Source organism: Mobula birostris, chromosome 2 (assembly GCF_030028105.1).
Source record: "Mobula birostris isolate sMobBir1 chromosome 2, sMobBir1.hap1, whole genome shotgun sequence".
NCBI classification, from domain to species: domain Eukaryota; kingdom Metazoa; phylum Chordata; class Chondrichthyes; order Myliobatiformes; family Myliobatidae; genus Mobula; species Mobula birostris.
Window position 1 is genome coordinate 2,531,327 of NC_092371.1, and position 18,483 is coordinate 2,549,809.

The window sequence follows — 18,483 nt, forward strand, 5'->3', positions numbered from 1 at the left end:
CAGGTGCTGCCTTCCGATTTTGTCATCAAAATGTCTGCTGCGTGTCCGCAAAGTTGTTCTTTCAGGAATTCAACGCACTTTACCCTTCGGAAAACAGCTCGCGGAAGTGGAGCTGTGTAGCTATTGTTAACAATGAAATGCCGTGTCGAAAATGAAATACTCCGTCGAGAAACAAAATCGTCTTTTCTTTTATTGCAAAACCTGCAGTTGCTGGGATTTGGAAATTAAAAAAAAAGAAAATAGTGGAAGCATGCAGTAGGTCATTCAGCATCGGTGGAAAGGAGCTACATTTCCAGCACATTCCGCATTCCGACTGTCTCTACGTTATGATAAGAGGTCACCACCCTGACACAGTGGTGTCAAGAAAACAACCTCTCCCTCAAAACAAAGAAGCTTGTTGTGGGCTGCAGGAGGAACGGAGATAGGCTAACCTCTATTGACATCAACGGATCTGGGGTTGAGAGGGTGAACAGCTTTAGTTCCTCGCCATCCACGTCACGGAGGACTTCACGTGGTTTGTCCACAACAGCTGTGTGGTAAAAGGGGCACAACAGCGCCTTTTCACTTCAGATAGTTGAAGAAGTTTGGTATGGGCCAACAAATCCCAGGAACTTTCTACAGAGTCACAATTGAGAGCATCCTGACTGGCTGCATCACTGCCTGGTATGGGAACTGTACTTCCCTCAGTCGCAGGGCTCTGCAGAGAGTGGTGCGGACAGCCCAGCGCATCTGTAGATGTGAACTTCCCACTATTCCGGACATTTGCAGAGAGAAAGGGCCTGAAGGGTCATTCGGAACCCGAGTCACCCCAACCACAAACTCTTCCAGCTGCTACCATCCGGGAAACGGTACCGTAGCAGAAAAGCGAGGACCAGTAGGCCCCGGGCCATCAGACTGATTAATTCATGCTGATGCAACTGTATATCTATGTTATGTTGACTGTCCTTTTTTGTGTATGCTATTCATTATAAATTACTTTAAACTGCATATTTAGACGGAGTCATAAGGCAAAGAGGTTTACTCCTCATGTATATGAAGAATTCAAGTAATAAAGTCAATTCAATTCAATCTTCCTTCGTAAAGCCAATGGAAGCCATCATGTAACATCACACATAGAGTAGTACAGAACAGCACAGGCCCTTCGGTCCAAAACGATTAGATCAATTTTTATCCTATTCTAAGATCAATCGAAGTATCCCCTCCCACACAGCCCTCCAATGTTCACCTTTTCACCAGATCGAGGAAGAGGAACGGGATCTGAAAAAATGCAAAATTTGTATTTAGTGAATGAAAAGAAAGATGTACCAACTCCTGTGCCAAATGCATGTTTGCACATTATTTATCTTCCATGCAGGTATCTTGTGCCCAGCTTTCTGGTCTAGTGCTTCATTCATAATTCAACACGTCAGATTTGCTTTAAGGACATGAGCGTCCTTAATCATGTAGCCAGATAAAACGTGTATTTCAAGGAGAGGATAATGGTGAATCGGCAAAAGAATTTCGGATATCGGTCAAGATTGGTCGATTGTCAAGTAAACCGCGGTTGAAAAAATCTTCACAAAGAAGACAATGTCCATGATAATGGTAAATATTTCAAAAAATGTAATAAAAGCAAAACAGCAGATTTGTCCAAAGATTGCACTGCAATCTGAAGTAATGGAAAAACAATGCTAACGTGTCGATAATGGAAAATCGAAAGAGGCAAAGCGTCCGAAAGCGCGGCCGCACCTCCAGGAAGGGGATGTGAAACGGGTGATTAGTTCAGAATTCTGACGGCACTGGAGTAAAAACTGTTCTTAAGGCTGGTCGTCTGGACGTTCGAGCTCCTGTGCATTCTCCCCAGATATAGAATAAAAATTGGGATGGCTATATTGGTAGGTATTCTTTAATATCAAAAAGTACACACGAGGGAACCACCATCGATAGAATTCGGAAGGAGTTCCCTTTTAGGGCTCTCCGCATTGACGTCGGGTTGTACTATGGCTGGGCGAACGTTGAGGGAGGACAGGAGAGTGCTCTTCGCGCTTAATTAGATTCTGCTCAGGAGACGATACTGTAGGCTGCTTCTCTCTCTCTTCAGTAGACGGTGATGACAGTCGATTAGAAAATTCGAATTCACCATCTGTGATATCCAATGGAGGAGATCTTAGAAGGTAAGTCCTGTAAAGTAGATTCAAAGACAAGCTGGAAAGGATCTCATATAAACCTGGAGCTTGTTGTACGAAAGATTATTTTTATTGACAGCAATGTGTTATCTTCTCTAAAAGTATTCGAGTTAAGGATAGTGCATATATATTCCTTTTATCTTGAAATGAACATGTTTAATCTTTGCCATCATTTTCTGAGATCCATGCAGAGGCAGTGTCGGAAGATCTTTAACAGCTTTGACTATCAGAATTCTCACCCCGTGGATTTGCTGCTCTATCAGAGCGGAGGGGACCTGAGCTTCTGTGGGGACTTTCATAATGGAGACACACACTGTCGAAGAAATGGTGTTGTGTGAAATAGTTCGCTGTTGGAATCGAGTGTCTGAGAGTCCGATGCACTGCCTGAGGGACAGTACTCGGTCATCGATGAAACGTTCCCTCTGAGGAGTGTGCCTGCTCTGTGGGAACTGTGCGAAGCACTCCTTGGTGTTTCCCTATGTTCACATTGCTCCGGGAATAGAAAAGAAACGGAATCTGAGCCCTTTTCACAATTTTTCCTGCTGTTCTTCATTATGTGTTCCTCTTTGATGATAGTGACTGTAGTTTACTTTTCAAACAGTCGCTAAAGTAACGTGATGAGATTTGGGATCAGTGAGCTGCTCTCTCCCCACCCTGAGAACCTCTTTCTCCAAATCAGCACTCAACTTGTCTGCAGTTCCGAGTTCCGCAACTATGCCTGCGTAAATAGCAGTCAAAGGGATGTGACCACTTCACACTTCCCCATCCTGTCGCCGAGCTGTGTGCTTAGCTGCCTATACCTGGAACGGGATAAACGATGTGGGATGTCCCCTCTCCCTCCAACCCGATCCCTTTTCCACCACCTGCCCATCACCGGTATGGCATGGAAACATCCACTATTAACATTTTTAGTTGTCTTCTGTTGGTTTGTTAAAGACTCTCAATCCTCTAACTTCCCACTAATTTTTTTTTTTTTTTTGCTTTATTATATGCCCTCTCTTTGGCTTTTATGTTGGCTTTGACTTTTCTTGTTTGGCACGTTTGTGTCATCTTCCCCTCAGAATATTTCTTCCTCTTTGAGGTGTGCCTTCGAATTTCTTCCAGAAATTTCCTCTATTGCTGTCCTGCCATCATCCCTGCCAGTGTTCTTTTCCAATCAATCCTGGCCAAATCCTCTCTCATGCGATAAAAGGACCAAGTGCTTTCCCCGCATAAATGATGAATAAACTTCTCAGGTTTCTAGCAGGGTACAGGTATCTACTATCACCAACGTTTCGATGACAAACTCTGCCATCTTCTTCAGAGATTATGCCTGGCCATGTCTAGTCCAGTTGCATTTATATCCCGGTAGACCGTCCCTCCTGATTATTAGGCCTCATCCAATCAGGTTTCCGCTCTCACACCCTGTTACAATACAATTCCAGTTCTTTTCCTCCAGTTATATTTCAATGGCTCACTTTAGCAGGTGGTGTCTGAAGCCATTGGCGCGGCACAGTTGTTTTGCACCGTCGAGGTCAATCCTATGGTCTTTGCGAATGCAACGTTCGGCTACGGCCGATTTCTCCGGTAACCCAAACGGATACACCTCCTTTGCTCCTTGATGCGGATCCCGACGGTGCGTCCCGCCTGGCCTATAAATGCTGCTCCGCATTCACAGGGAATCCTGCAAAAGCCAACCGACCTGAGACCAAGGTGATCGGCCACTCGCATAATTTATGACCTGAGCTCCTTAACAGGTTTGCGGATGATGTTAATCCGGTATTTCTTCATGATCCTCGCGGTCCCTCCGGAAACGGTGGAAATATAGGGAAGACAGGCGGTAGTGTCGGATTCCTCCTCGTTGTTCAGGTTCCTGGTTTTTCTGTCGGCCCTTTTAAATGTCGGATTGGTTTACTTCATCTTATACCCATTCTGTAGGAGCGTCGTGCGTAATCGTCTTATTTCCTCGGGAAGCCTCTCAGGGTCCGAAATAGATTTCGCTCGGTTAATCAAAGTGAAAGTTCCGCCCTTCATTAGGAGACGTGATGATGATTGTTATAGTTGAGGTATAACTCTGTGCAAGTGAGTTTCCGATAGACGCCATGTCCGAGGCTACCATCCGGTTTCCGGTACTAGAATGTCCCGGAACGAAAGGGAACCATTCCTCTCCTTCTCCTTCGTAAACTGAATGTTTGGATGTATGCTGTTCAGATGGTCCCGGAACTGTTGGAATGACCGGAATCCATGAAGGAAAGTATGAAGGCATTTTACCAAAGGAACAGGTCTCACTCTAAGTAAGAACTAGAATTCGATTGTAAACAGGCCTGATTGGATGAGGACTAACCAACCAAGTAACACGGACTACAGGGTGTAAATACCACTTGACTTGACATGACCAGGCATCATCCTTGAAAAAGATGCAACGTCTGTCATCGAAACGTCGGTTATGATCGATATATGTACCCAGCTGGATGTCCAAGAAGAGTTTATTCAGCTTCTCTCGTGCCTGAGCGAATTCCTTTACCTCACTGTAATACTGATACATTTGACTTTTGTTTCGCCTTCTCAAATTTCATGGTGAATTCGATCATATTACGATCACTTTCCCTTAAGGGTTCTTTTGCCTGAAGCACTCTAATCAATTCTGGTTCATTGAACAACATCAAATCCCAAATCGCTAATCCTCAATTTGGCTCAAACACGAGATGCTGGAACACGCCATGCCGAGAACACTCCCGAACCAACCCCCACCCCCCCGCCCTTCCTGGAATCTAGCACCACCCTTTTTTTTAACAAATCTACCTGCATATCTAAGTCCTCCGTCACTATTGTAACATTGCGATTCCCCGCTGTAATTTGTAGGCCTTATCCTTACTACTGTTTGTGGATCTGTATAGAACTGCCATCAGTGTATTTATACATTTGCAGTTCCTTAGCTCTATCCACAATGATTCAAGAACTTCCGACCCAATACCACCTCTTTCTAATGACTAGATTTTCATTCTCTTCAACAGGAAAACGCCTCTCCCCGCTCACCCTCTGCCTATCTGCCTACCATTTCGATATAATTTGTATTCAAATAAAAGGGGCTCCTTGTTGACTACAGAGCAAGCAGAATCAGACGGGGGCCATCAGTGACATGTTCCAAAATCCCCTGCCTGCCTAATATGGAATTGATAATTTCGTCATGTTAAAAAATAATGATAACGGCGGGACTGCGGAATCCTGAGCTGAGAGACCAAGTCGGAATAGTGGACTGCCACACTCGAGATGCCACCTGTCCATGAGCCGAGCCCGTTTGCACCTGCGCCTTTGCATCTGCAGAGTTATGAACTCGTCAGTCAGCACCGATTGGCAACAACTCCTCCACAATCTCGTTCAGCACAGGTGTACCACAAGGCCGTGTACTCATTCCCCCACTCTACTCTGTTTATACTTATGACTGTGAGACTCAACACAGCTCCAGTGCCATTTGCAGATATCCGACGACAGGACTGTCAAATTTAATAATAAATTTACCTCGAACTTCGTTTTGTACGTTCGTAGTGTGCAGACACGTGTGTGCGTGAGATGATGTCTTGAAATGCATCTGGGTGATTGGACGAGGCGGTGATAGATAGTAGTTATAGGCAAGTAGTCACAGCGAGACCTCGGGAGACAAGTTAGTGGGTAACAGTCAGGAGGTGGAAGGGCAAGAATCAGATACTAGAGAGAACCCCTGACATTTCCGCTACAATAACCTTAACAACTCCGCCGCAATTGAACTGCATCACACATTTCACTATCCGGTCGCAGTCCTGTGCGTTCCCTCCTGTGTGTGCAAGTTGGAGATTTCAATCCGAAAGGCAAAGGGAGAGGGAGATACTCACGAGGAGGCGAAGCGCTGACTGTAGGCGGGTCTAAAGACTCAGGCACGATGGGAACACAGTGGGATTAATTCTGTACATTTATAATTAATGTATGTGGCTTTGCACTGGTCCAGTACTTCGTCTAGCCAGAGGTGGTCATAGACGTTTGAGAGTTTGTTGGGGTCTTTTCAAACAGTAAGTGTATACGATGTTTCTGCAGCAAGGCTTCGGGCACTTTTTTTAACGGCCTGACATCCAGACTTGGTCAATATCGAACTTCGAATCTTTCACATGTAATGGGAATGTGGTGACAATGATACTACGAAGGCGGCTATGTAAATATACATACCATGGAACCCAGCTGGGCGCAAAAGGTGAAAGGGACATATGCAATTTCCGTCAGCTGATCGGAAGCAGAAGCTGTTGAAAGGTTTGCACACAGTCTTATTTATAATGAATTTCTGTCTAATTGGCTCACTTTCGTACCACTTGGAGCTGACGACGCCTCGATGCAGGAATGTAAACCCAAGGGATAATTCTCAGTAGGGGTGCGTCAATTTAAACACAGCAGGCAGGCAGCTAAATTTCTGCAAACCGAGCCGGTGAACTATAAACAACGGCTACCTTCTGCAATTACCAATTCTATATGGCCGGTGAACCACACTCAATCCGGCGGAACGCCCGACCTCGTGGCGCAATGGTAGCGCGTCTGACTCCAGATCAGAAGGTTGCGTGTTCGAGTCACGTCGAGGTCACAAGCGCTGTGTCGCATTTTGTCATCAAAATGTTTGCTGTGTGTCCGCTCAGTTGTTCTTTCCGGATTTCAACGCAATTTACCCTTCGGAAAACAGCGGGCAGAATTAGAGCTGTGTGGCGACTTTAAACAGTGTAATGCCATGTCGAAAATGAAGTACTGAACTGCGTCGAAAAACAAAATCGTCTTTTATTTTATTGCAAAACCTGGGAATTTGAATTAAAAAAAGAAAATAGTGGGAACATTCAGTAGATCATTCAGCATCGGTGGAAAGGAGATACATTTCCAGCACGTTCCATATTCCCACCGTCTCTACGTTGTTATAAGAGGTCACCACGCTGAGACAGTGATGTCAAGAAAACAACCTTTGGCAGAAAGCAATCATTCATAATTGAACACGTCAGACTGGCTTTAAGGATATATGCGCCCTTTAACATGTTGCCAGGAAAAATGGGAAGTTCATGACGAGGATAATGGTGAATCGTCAAAAGAATTTCAGATTTCGGTCACGATTGGTTTATTGTCAGGTATACCGGGATGGAAAGAATCCGCACAAAGAAGACAATGTACATGGTAACGGTAAATATTTCAATAAATGTAATAAAAGCAAAACAGCAGATTTGTCCACATATTGCACTGCAATCTGAAGTAATGCATAAACAGTTCTAACGTGTCGATAATGGAATAATCGAGAGAGGCAAAGCGTCCGAAAGCGCGGCCGCACCTCTGGCAAGGGGATACGAAACGGGTGATTGGTTCTGAAGTCTGACAACACTGGAGTTTTATTGGCAGGCATCCTTTAATATCAAAAAGTACACATGAGGGAACCACCATAGATAGAATTTGGAGCAATTTCCGTTATGGGACTCTCCTTATTGACGCCAGGTTGAACTTTGGCTGGGTGGACGGTGAGGGAGGATAGGAGAACGCCACTAGGGCTTAATTAGATTCTGCTCAGGAGTTGATACTGTAGGTTGTTTCCCTCTCTCTCCCATAGACGGTGATGACTGTCGATCAGGAAATTCCAATTCACCAGCTGTGATATCCAATAGAAGAGATGTTAGAACGTATGTCCTGTAAGGTAGATTCAAAGACAAGCTGGCAAGGATCTCATATGAACCTGGAGCTTGTTATACGAAAGATTATTTTTGTTGACAACAATGTGCTATCTTCTCTAAAAGTATTCGAGTTAAGGATAGTGCATATATTCCTTTTATCTTGAAATGAACATGTTTAATCTTTGCCATCATTTTCTGAGATCCATGCAGAGGCAGTGTCGGAAAATCTTAACTGAGGCAGCTTTGACTATCATAATTCTCACGCTGTAGATATGCTGCTCTATCAGAGCGGAGGGGATCAGAACATCTGTGGGGTCTTTCATAATGGAGACACACACTGTCGCAGAAATGGTGTTGTGGGAAATATCTCACCGTCGGAAACGAGTGACTGAGGGACATTGAACGTCTTCAATGAGACGTTCCCTCTGCGGAGTGTGCCAGCTCTGTGGGAACTGTGGGAAGCCCTCCTTGGTGTTTACCTATGTTCACATTGCTCTGTGAATCGAGAAGAACCAGAATCTGAGTCCTTTTCACAAGTTATCCTGCTGTTTTTTATTATGTCTTCCTCTTTGATGATAGTGACGATAGTTTACTTTTCAAACAGTCGCTAGAGAAACGTGATGAGATTTGGGATCAGTGAGCTGCTCTCAACCCGCCCTGAGAACCTCTTTCTCCAAATCAGCACCCAACTTGTCTGCAGTTCCGAGTTCCGCAACTATGCCTGCGTAAATAGCAGTCAAAGGGCTCTGACCTCTTCACACTTCCCCATCCCGTCGCCGAGCTGTGTGCATAGCTGCCTATACCTGGAACGGGAAAAATGATGTGGGATGTTCCCTCTCCATCTGACCTGATCCCTTCTCCACCGCCAGCCCACCACCAGTACGGCCTGGAAACATCGACTACTGACATTTTTAGTTGACTTCTGTTGATTTGTTAAAGACTCTCAATCCTCTAACTTCCCACTAATTTTTTCTTTTTTGCTTTATTATATGCCCTCTCTTTGGCTTTTATGTTGGCTTTGACTTTTCTTATTTGGCACGTTTGTGTCATCTTCCCTTCAGAATATTTCCTCCTCTTTGAGATGTGCCTTCCAATTTCTTCCAGAAATTTCTGCTACTGCTGTCCTGCCATCATCCCTGCCAGTGTTCTTTTCCAATCAATCCTGGCCAACTCCTCTCTCATGCGATAAAAGGACCAAGTGCTTTCCCAGCATAAATGACGAATAAACTTCTCAGGTTTCTAGCAGAGTACAGGCATCTACTATCACCAACGTTTCGATGACAAACTCTGCCATCTTCTTCAGAGATTATGCCTGGGCATGTCTAGTCCGGTTGTATTTATACCCCCGTAGTCCGTCCCTCCTGATTGTTTTGTCCTCATCCAATCAGGTTTCCGCTCTCACACCCTGTTACAATACAATTCCAGTTCTTTTCCTCTAGTTTTATTTCAATGGCTTTCCTTACCAGGTGGTGTCTGAAGCCATTGGCGCGGCACAGTTGTTTTGCACCGTCGAGGTCAATCCTATGGTCTTTGCGAATGCAACGTTCGGCTACGGCCGATTTCTCCGGTAACCCAAACGGTTATACCTCCTTTGCTCCTTGATGCGGATCCCCACGGTGCGTCCCGCCTGGCCTATAAATGCTGCTCCGCATTCACAGGGAATCCTGTAAAAGCCACCGACCTGAGACCAAGGTGATCGGCCACTCGCATAATTTATGACTTGAGCTCCTTAACAGGTTTGTGGGTAGTGTTAATCCGGTATTTTTTCATCATCCTCGAAATCCCTCCGGAAACGGTGGAAATATACGGAAGACAGGCGGTAGTGTCGGATTCCTCCTCGTTCGGGTTCCTGGTTTTTCTGTCTGTCCTTTTAAATGTCAGATTGCTTTACTTCACCTCGTACCAATTCTGTAGGAGCGTCGTGCGTAATCGTCTTATTTCCTCGGGAAGTCTCTCGGGGTCCGAAATAGTTTTCGCTCGGTTAATCAAAGTGAAAGTTTCGCTCTTCCTTAGGAGACATGATGATGATTGTTATAGTTGAGGTATAACTCTGCGCAAGTGAGTTTCCGATAGACGCCATGTCCGAGGCTACCATCCGGTTTCCGGTACTAGAATGTCCCGGAATGAAACGGAACCATTCTTCTCCTACTCCTTCGTAAACTGAATGTTTGGATGTATGCTGTTCAGGTGGTCCCGGAACTGTTGGAATGACCGCAATCTATGAGGTCACAGTATGAAGGCATTTTACCAAAGGAACAGGTCTCACTCTAAGTAAGAACTAGAGTTCTTTTGTAAACAGGCCTGATTGGATGAGGACTAACCAACCAAGTAACACGGACTACGGGGTGTAAATACCACTTGACTTGACATGACCAGGCATCATCCTTGAAAAAGATGCAAACTCTGTCATCGAAACGTCGGTTATGATCAATACCTGTACCCAGCTGGATGTACGAGAAGAGTTTATTCGGCCTCTCTCATGCCTCAGCAAATTCCTTTACCCCACTCTAATACTGATACATTTGACCTTTGCTTCTCCTTCTCAAATTTCATGGTGAATTCAATCATATTACGATCACTTTCCCATAAGGGTTCTTTTGCCTGAAGCACTCTAATCAATTCTGGTTCATTGCACAACATCAAATCCAAAATCGCTAATCCTTGATTTGGCTCAAACACGAGGTGCTGGAACACGCCATGCCGACAGCTCTCTCGAACCGCCCCCCCCCCCGGAATTCGGCACATTCCTGATTTACCTAATCTACCTGCATATCTAAGTCCCCCGTCACTATTGTAAGATTGCGATCCCCTGCTGTAATTTGTAGGCCTTATCCTTACTACTGTTTGTGGATCTGTATAGAACTGCCATCAGTGTAGTTATACATTTGCAATTCCTTAGCTCTACCCACAATGATTCAAAAACTTCCGACCCAATACCACCTCTTTCTAATGACTAGATTTTCATTCTTTTCAACAGGAAAACGCCTCTCCCCGCTCACCCTCTGCCTATCTGCCTACCATTTCGATATAATTTATATTCAAATAAAAGGGGCTCCTTGTTGACTACAGAGCAAGCAGAATCAGACGGGGGCTATCAGTGACATGTTACAAAATCCCCTGCCTGCTTAATATGGAATTGATAATTTCGTCATGTTAAAAAATAATGATAACGGCGGGACTGCGGAATCCTGAGCTGAAAAACCGTCGGAATAGTGGACTGCCACACTCGATCTGCCACCTGTCCATGAGCCGAGCCCGTTTGCACCTGCGCCTTTGCATCTGCAGAGTTATGAACTCGTCAGTCAGCTCGGATTGACAACAACGACTCCTCCACAATCTCGTTCAGCACAGGTGTACCACAAGGCCGTGTACTCATTCCCCCGCTCTACTCGCTTTATACGTATGACTGTGAGACTCAACACAGCTCCAATGCCATATTTCAGATATCCGACGACACGACTGTCCAATTTAATAATACATTAACCTCGAACATCGTTTTGTACGTTCGTAATGTGCACACACGTGTGTGCGTGAGATGATGTCTGGAAATGCATCTGGGTGATTGGACGAGGAGGTGATAGATAAGAGCTATAGACAAGTAGTCACAGCGGAACCTCGGGAGACAAGTAGGTGGGTAACAGTTAGGAGATGGAAGGGCAAGAATCAAATACTAAAAAGTACCCCTGAAATGTCCGCTACAACAACCTTAACAATTCCGCCGCAATTGAACTGCATCACACATTTCACTATCCGGTCGTAGTCCTGTGCGTTGCTTCCTGCGTGTGCAAGTTGGAGATTTCAATCCGAAAGGCAAAGGGAGAGGGAGATACTCACGAGGAAGGGATGTGCTGAATGTAGTCCGGTCTAAAGACTCAGGCACAATGAGAACACAGTGGGATTAATTGTGTACATTTACAGTTAATGTATGTGGATTTGCACTGGTCCAGTACTTCGTCTAGCCAGAGGTGGTCATAAACGTTTGAGAGTTTGTTGGGGTTTTTTCAAACTGTAAGTGTATACGATGTTTCTGCAGCAAGGCTTCGGGCACTTGTTTTAACGGCCTGACATCCAGACCTGGTCAATATCGAACTTCGAATCTTTCACATGTAACCGGAATGCGATAACTATGCCACTACGAAGGCGGCTACGTAAATATACAGACCATAGAACCCAGCCCGGATGCAGGAATGTACACACAAGGAATAATTCTCAGTAGAGGTGCGTCAACTTAAACACAGCAGGCCGGCAACTAAAGTTCTGCAAACCGAGCCGGTGAACGATAGACAACGGCTACCTTCTGCATTTACCAATGCCATATGGCCGGTGAACCTCACTCAATCCGGCGGAACGCCTGACCTCGTGGCGCAATGGTAGCGCGTCTGACTCCAGATCAGAAGGTTACGTGTTCGAATCACGTCGAGGTCACAGGCACTGTGTAGCATTTTGTCATCAAAATGTTTGCTGTGTGTCCACTGAGTTGTTCTTTCCGGAAGTCAACGCAATTTACCCTTCCGGAAACAGCTGGCAGAAGTAGAGCCGCGTGGCTACTTTTAACAATGTAATGCCGTGTCGAAAAACAAATCGTCTTTTATTTTATTGCAAAACCTGGGAATTTGAATTAAAAAAGAAAATAGTGGGAACATTCAATAGGTCATTCAGCATCGGTGGAAAGGGGCTACATTTCCAGCACGTTCCGTATTCCCACCGTATCTACGTTATTATAAGTGGTATCAAGAAAACAATCTTTGGCAGAAAGCAATCATTCATAATTGAACACGTCAGACTGGCTTTAAGGATATATGCGCCCTTTAACATGTAGCCAGGAAAAATGGGAAGTTCATGACGAGGATAATGGTGAATCATCAGAAGAATTTCAGATTTCGGTCAAGATTCGTTTATTGTCAGGTATACCGGGATGGAAAGAATCCGCACAAAGAAGACAATGTACATGATAACGGTAAATATTTCAATAAATGTAATAAAAGCAAAACAGCAGATTTGTCCACACATTGCACTGCAATCTGAAGTAATGCATAAACAGGTCTAACGTGTCCAGAATAGGCACGGAACATAGAACTCTTACTAATTTCTCCTTTGGCTCCTCCCACTTCCTCCAAACTAAAGGTGTAGCTATGGGCCCCCGTATGGGTCCCAGCTATGCCTGCCTTTTTGTTTGGTTTGTGGAACTATCTATGTTCCGTGCTTATTCTGGTATCTGTCCCCCACTTTTCCTTCGCTACATCGACGACTGCATTGGCGCTGCTTCCTGCACGCATGCAGAACTCGTTGACTTTATTAACTTTCCCTCCAACTTTCACCCTGCCCTCAAGTTTACCTGGTCCATTTCCGACACCTCCCTCCCCTTTCCAGATCTTTCTGTCTCTGTCTCTGGAGACAGCTTATCCACTGATGTCTACTATAAGCCTACTGACTCTCACAACTATCTGAACTATTCCTCTTCTCAGCCTGTCTCTTGCAAAAACGCCATCCCCTTCTCGCAATTCCTCCGTCTCCGCCGCATCTGCTCTCAGGATGAGGCTTTTCATTCTAGGACGAGGGAGATGTCTTCCTTTTTTAAAGAAAGGGGCTTCCCTTCCTCCACTATCAACTCTGCTCTTAAACGCATCTCCCCCATTTCACGTACATCTGCTCTCACTCCATCCTCCCGGCACCCCACTAGGAATAGGGTTCCCCTGGTCCTCACCTACCACCCCACCAGCCTCCGGGTCCAACATATTATTCTCCGTAACTTCCGCCACCTCCAACGGGATCCCACCACTAAGCACATCTTTCCCTCCCCTCCTCTCTCTGCATTCCGCAGGGATCTCTCCCTACACAACTCCGTTGTCCATTCGTGCCCCCCATCCCTCCCCACTGATCTCCCTCCTGGCACTTATCCATGTAAGCGGAACAAGTGCTACACATGCCCTTACACTTCCTCCCTTACCACCATTCAGGGCCCCAAACAGTCCTTCCGGGTGAGGCAACACTTCACCTGTGAGTTGACTGGGGTGATATACTGCGTCCGGTGCTCCCGATGTGGCCTTTTATATATTGGCGAGACCCGACGCAGACTGGGAGACCGCTTTGCTGAACATCTACGCTCTGTCCGCCAGAGAAAGCAGGATCTCCCAGTGGCCACACATTTTAATCCCACATCCCATTCCCATTCTGACATGTCTATCCACGACCTCCTCTACTGTAAAGATGAAGCCACACTCAGGTGGAGGAACAACACCTTATATTCCGTCTGGGTAGCCTTCAACCTGATGGCATGAACATCGACTTCTCTAACTTCCGCTAGGCCCCACCTCCCCCTCGTACCCCATCTCTTACTTACTTTTATGCACACATTCTTTCTCTCACTCTCCTTTTTCTCCCTCTGTCCCTCTGAATATACCTCTTGCCCATCCTCCGGGACCCACCCCCCTTGTCTTTCTTCCCGGACCTTCTGTCCCATGATCCTCTCGTATCCCCTTTTGCCTATCACCTGTCCAGCTCCTGGCTCTAGCCCTCCCCCTCCTGTCTTCTCCTATCATTTTGGATCTCCCCCTCCCCTTCCAACGGTCAAATCCCTTACTCACTCTTCCTTCAGTTAGTCCTGACGAAGGGTCTCGGCCTGAAACGTCGACTGCACCTCTTCCTACAGATGCTGCCTGGCCTGCTGCGTTCACCAGCAACTTTGATGTGTGTTGCTGTCGCAGAAATGGTGTTGTGGTAAATATCTCACCGGCGGAACCGAGTGTCTGAGAGTCCGGTGCACTGTCTGAGGGACAGTACTCGGTGATTGATGAGACGTTCCCTCTGCGGAGTGTGCTTGCTCTGTCGGAACTGTGGGAAGCCCTCCTGGGTGCTTACCTATGGTCACATTGCTCCGTGAATTGGAAAGAAACAGAATCTGTGTCTTATCAAAGTTTTCCTGCTGTGCTTCATTATGACTTCCTCTTTGATGATATTGACCACAGTTTACTTTTCAATCAATCGCTAATATAACATGATGAGATCTGGGATTCATGAGCTACTGTCTTCCTGCCCTGGGAATCTCTTTCTCCAAATCAGCACCCAACTTATCTGCAGTTCCTAGAGTGTCGCAACTATGCCTGTGCAAATAGCAGTCAAAGGGATGTGACTCCTTCACACTTCCCTATCCCGTCGCCGAGCTGCGTGCTTAGCTGCCTACACCCGGAACGGGAAAAACGATGGGGAATGACCCCTCGCCTTCCGATCCGCTCCCTTTTCCACTGCCTGCCCACCACCAGTGCGGCCGGGAAACATCCACTATTGACAGTTGTAGTTGTCTTCTGTTGGTTTGTAAAAGACTCTCAATCCTCTAACTTCCCACTAATTTTTGCTCTACTATATGTCCTCTCTTTGGCTTTTATTTTGGCGTGAACACTCTTGTTAGCCACGGTTGTGTCATCTTCTCTGCAGAATATCTCTTTCTCTTCCAGTTTCTTCTTCGAATTTCTGCCAGAAATTTCCGCTATTGCTTTTCTGCCATTATCCCTGCCAATGTTCTTTTCCAGATTAATTTTGGCCAGCTCCTCAGGGAGACTCTTGGGGTCCGATAATTTCGTTCTGTTAATCAAAGTAGAAAGAGCTGCTCTACGTTAGGAGACGTGATGCTGGTTGTTATAGTTGAGGTATAAATCCGTTAGACGCCATGTCCGAGGCTACCATCCGGTTTCCGGTATTAGAATGTCCAGGAACGAAAGGGAACAATTCTTCTCCATCTCTTTCGTAAATTGAACGTTTGGATGTATGCTGTTCAGATGGTCCCGGAACTGCTGGAATGACCGGAATCTATGAGGTCACACTATGAAAGCATTTTACCAAAGGAAAAGTCTCATTCTAAGTAAGAACTGGAATTCCATTGTAAAAATCGCGGGAGAGCAGAAGCCTGATTGGATGAGAACTAACCAATCAGGTAGCACGGACTACGGTGTATAAATATCACTTGACTGGATATAACCAGGCATCACCCTTGAAGAAGATGGCGAAGTTTGTCATCGAAACGTCGGTTATGATCGAGACCTGTACCCAGCTGGAAGTCCGCGAAGAGTTTATTCGGCTTCTCTCATGCCTCAACAAATTCCTTTACCCCACTCTAATACTGATACCTTTGACTTTTGTTTCTCAGATTTCATGGTGAATTCGATCATATTGTGAGCACTTTCCCTTAAGGGTTCTTTTACGTTAAGCACTCTAATCAAATCAGGTTCATTGCACAATATCAAATCCATAATCGCTAACCCTCTGGCTGGCTCAACCACGAGGTGTTCGAAAGCGCCATCTTGTGGGAACCCTCGAAACTCCCCCTCGTGAAATCCAGCACCAACCTGATTTTCCCAGTCTACCTGCATATATAAATCCCCCATGACTATTGTAACATTACGATCCCCTGTTGTCATTTGTAGGCCACATCCTTACTACTGTTTGGGGATCTGTATATAACTGCCATCAGGGTATTTATACCCTTGCAGTTCCTTATCTCTATCTACAAAGATTTCACAACTTTCGGCCCTATGCCACCTCTTTCTAATGATTTGATTTCATTATTTCCAACAGGAAAACGCTCCACCCCCCTCCCCCCACCCCGCCTAGCTGCCTACCGTTATGATACAATTTGTATCCTTGGACATTAAGTTCCAAGCTATAAACTTACAACCACGATTTAGTGATGCTTACAACATCATAGCTGCCAATATGCAATTCTGATGCAAGTTCATCTACCTTATTCCATATACCATGCGCATTCAAATAAAACACCTTCAGTTCTGTATTCACCTTTTCCGATTTTGTCCGCCTTTTACGTTGCAACTCATCTTGTGACTGCAATTTTGCCCTATCATCAGTCGGTCCTCAGTACACATTGCCCCTGTCTGTAAACCGATTACATCATCTTCAACAATATTATCCGCCTTTCCTGCCATACTTCTTGCATTGAAATATTGTCATAAGGAGGTGGGCGCTGGGAACGGACCCAAGTGCAAGACAGAGACACTGAAGTAGTACGGACAGGACTAGGATATAGAGTAAGGGCTAGGACATGGAAACGAAAACCGGGAACCCGGAACAAGACTGGACAAGAGAGCTAGGAGCCCGGGCTTGGTCTCCGAGCCAGACACTGGACAAGGACCCAGAACCTGGGTCTTGCCTCTGGCTCGGACCCCAGAACTAGGTAAGGACGAGACTTGGCTGGCAGGCAGGACGAGGCTTGAGATTAGAGACTTAAGGCGAGGCCTGAGACTAGAGACTTGAGGCGAGGCCTGAGACTAGAGACTTGAGGCGAGGCTTGAAACTTGACTTGGGGCGAGGCTTGAGGCTTGGGGTCTTGAAGCTTGGCTTGGGGCAAGGTTCGAGGCGAGGCTGGAGGCTGGGGGTCTTGAGGCGAGGCTGGAGGCTGGAGTCTTGAGGCAAGGCTGGAGGCTGGAGTATTGAGGCGAGGCTGGAGGCTGGAGACTAGAGGCGAGGCTGGAGGATGGAGACTAGAGGCGAGGCAGGAGGCTGGAGACTAGAGGTGAGGCTGGAGGCTGGAGACTAGAGGCGAGGCTGGAGGCTGGAGACTAGTGGTGAAGCTTGGCTAAAGACTTGAGGCGAGGCTTGAGGTCTTGAAGTTTGGCTTGGGGCGCGGATCGAGGCTTCGGGTCTTGAAGCTCCTCCTGGGCAGGGCGCATATCACCTGGGCAGGGCGCGGATCACATGGGCAGGGTGAGGATCTCCACCCGACGGAGGCAAGGGACAGGAAGGGACAGAACCAACTGCAGGATAATGGCAAGACGGCTGGACTTACCAGGCGGAGGCAAGGGACAGGAAGGGACAGAACCGACCGCAGGGTAACGGCAAGACCGTCTGACTTACCCGGCGGAGGAAAGAGACAGGAAGGAAGCTAGGAAAAGAGTGGCTCCAAGACAAGACTACAGGCGAGGTGAGGCGAGAGTTACCAGCAAGACAAAGCAGGGCTTCAGGCGAGGAAGCAGAAGGCAGGGGAAGGGATACCAGGAGTAAGGACAAGAACAATCCAGCAACCACGCCCTGGTCTCTGGAGGTATTTATGCAGCCAGCCCCAACGAGAATCAGCTGCCTCAATTAGTGCTCAACAGAAACAGAAACAGGGTAGACAGGAAAACCTGGAGCAAGGGTCGATGGACCAGTCCGTGAACCGGAATGCGGACTTCACGGACCGGACCATGATAAATATAGGCAGCTTAGGACACTTGTCGCAGCATGTTTAATGTTTTGATTCTTAATTTTGTCTGAGATCTTACCAACATCTGTCTCCACAGCCTCTTCACTGTTCCGGTTTCCATCCCCTTGCAACTAGCTTAAGCCCCACCGTGGAGCATTAATAACCCTTCCCGCTAGGATATTTTCCCCGCTCTAGTTCAGGTGAAAACCGTCCCATCTGTACAGGTCCCACCTTCCCTTATATGGCAGTACACGGTTGGGAAATATCAAAGTTGTGACTTCGATCCTCACCAAGAGCACATGTAGTTTTGTTGACTTTTTATGATGGAGCAGACTACCAGCAGAAATAGCATTCATCTACATTCTATTTTTTATTTCATATTGTTCGTACAATGCATTGCGTTATTTGTTTCCAATTTATTGATAAACGTCGGACCACTCCATTCACGTTTCTCTGAGCAAGAGAATGTGTTAACAAATGAAACCGCTTT

General features: G+C 46.3%; 2 non-coding genes across 2 annotated transcripts; both read left to right on the forward strand.

Moving 5' to 3' along the window:
* The first annotated feature begins 6,675 nt into the window (after window positions 1-6,675).
* Window positions 6,676-6,747, forward strand: trnaw-cca (transfer RNA tryptophan (anticodon CCA)). The gene has a single exon. It is a non-coding gene; the product is annotated as a tRNA-Trp (tRNA).
* A 5,410-nt stretch (window positions 6,748-12,157) lies between these two features.
* Window positions 12,158-12,229, forward strand: trnaw-cca (transfer RNA tryptophan (anticodon CCA)). The gene has a single exon. It is a non-coding gene; the product is annotated as a tRNA-Trp (tRNA).
* Window positions 12,230-18,483: the final 6,254 nt, after the last annotated feature.